This window comes from Stegodyphus dumicola, chromosome 6, assembly GCF_044657685.1.
Source record: "Stegodyphus dumicola isolate Sdum_Otavi_A_Nest chromosome 6, ASM4465768v1".
NCBI classification, from domain to species: domain Eukaryota; kingdom Metazoa; phylum Arthropoda; class Arachnida; order Araneae; family Eresidae; genus Stegodyphus; species Stegodyphus dumicola.
The window spans coordinates 194,510,036-194,511,794 of NC_140773.1; the positions used below are offsets into that span (position 1 = coordinate 194,510,036).

Genomic DNA, 1,759 nt, shown 5'->3' on the forward strand with positions numbered 1-1,759 from the left:
ACTGTGCAAAGAAATATAAACACATACACATGTATAAGTAAAATGTAACACTATACACACATTACATTTTAAAACTACATAGAAAAATATATATTAATAATCTAAATGAGCTAATTATTTTTTATTTTTTTTATTTATTTATTTATTTTTTTTGTCAGAAAGCTATTGCACACATACATTAAATTTTGCATTTTCTGCTCATAAATAACAGCATTTAATATCAGTAGAACTTACACAGACATATTTAAATATTTGCTAATAATAATAAAAACTTCAGTAATTTATAAAAAAGAACATATAACCAATAGCTTTTCTTTTCTGTCTGGGAATTTTTCAGTTAAAATAGTATGGGAAAAGTAAAATATTTAAAAAAAGAGATTCAAATTTTGTTCAGTTTTTTTTTTTTTTTTTTTTTTAATTTTACATTACACAGGTTTTCATAAATTATCACTTAAATTTACATACCATGCCTAATTAAAAAATAAAAACTTTAAAGGTAAAAAGGCTTAATTAAAAGGGTTTCATCTATCTGTATTAAAATTTATGAGCATCTTGGACGGCTAATTCAGTGACAAAAACACAAGTTTAAATAACTACTCATTTTATATATCATATAAAATTACTTTTATTTAGAACTCACCTAAAAATGTTTTCTTTGACCTACATATAAATATAAGAAATAGCTGTTCCATTTGAGCTCCAAATGCAAATTATATTCCATAAAATACATTTAATTTTAAACTACAATCATTGAACTCTTATGATCTAACAAGAATTTTGCCATTATTTTGTTTTATACTTTTTTTTTTTTTTTTTTTTTTTTTTTTATCAAATTTACAAATGTACATTCAAATGAAATACAAAGACCACTTGCAGCACCCCATACAGATTCTAAAATTCGATAGAAAGATTTTTGAGAGATTTTATTTGCAGAAAAAAAAGAAAAAAGTTCACTTAAACGAAATAGCTAAGAAATTATCTAATTACCAAAGGGGACGGTTTCTACATTAAATGTTGAGGTACAACCTGAGTATACTTTGTAATATTTTATTCTACTAAGTACAATTGAGAGTTTTATTAATTTTTACTTATTCCTCTGTATAAATAAAATAGATTCACATATTATAACACTATATTTAGGAATAATATATATGAGCAAAAAAGTTCATGCAGCACATTTTTTCCATTGTAAGACACCACTGATTTTATAACCTTAATTTCAGTATTCAATCAATTCAGTCACACAACAGTAAAAAATACTTTGAATCTTAGCAAATAAAATAGATAAAATGGAATATTTAAATACATATATAAAGTATTTTTAATAATTGACTGAATTATTAATAACAATATACTTATTTAAATCAGTATTCTGTAAGAATTAATTATTCGTCAATAACTAATGATTTGGTAAAATATAAAATTCTAAAAACCATAGATTCGAAGATGTACTCTGCTTTTAGCAAAATTCATATAGAAGAAAAAAAAGACACCTAGATTCAAAGAAATTTGGTACATGTATTGGAGTGGAACATATTCTGAGTCATCTACTGTAGCTATAAAACTCACAGAAAAGCTGTGCTGATAATAGGTACCATAAGTCGACCATATACAAATTTTTTGGCTAATACTTTTAGTTTTTTTATGTATGTGTGTATGTAAAAAAGAAAAGATAACACTGCAATTCCTTTTTACCTTTAAACAATCTTAAACATATTTTCATTTTAAAAACTATGAAAACCAATTAGTGCAATTAGTC

General features: G+C 23.4%; 1 protein-coding gene across 1 annotated transcript in view; it reads right to left on the reverse strand.

Annotated features, from left to right (window-relative positions):
• Window positions 1–384: 384 nt before the first annotated feature.
• LOC118195452 (uncharacterized) overlaps window positions 385–1,759 on the reverse strand; it is a 122,852-nt gene continuing 121,477 nt past the window's right edge. The window contains exon 16 of the mRNA XM_035366781.2: window positions 385–1,759. This exon is cut by the window's right edge and continues 8,611 nt beyond it. The gene's annotated coding sequence lies outside the window, so the exon portion shown is untranslated.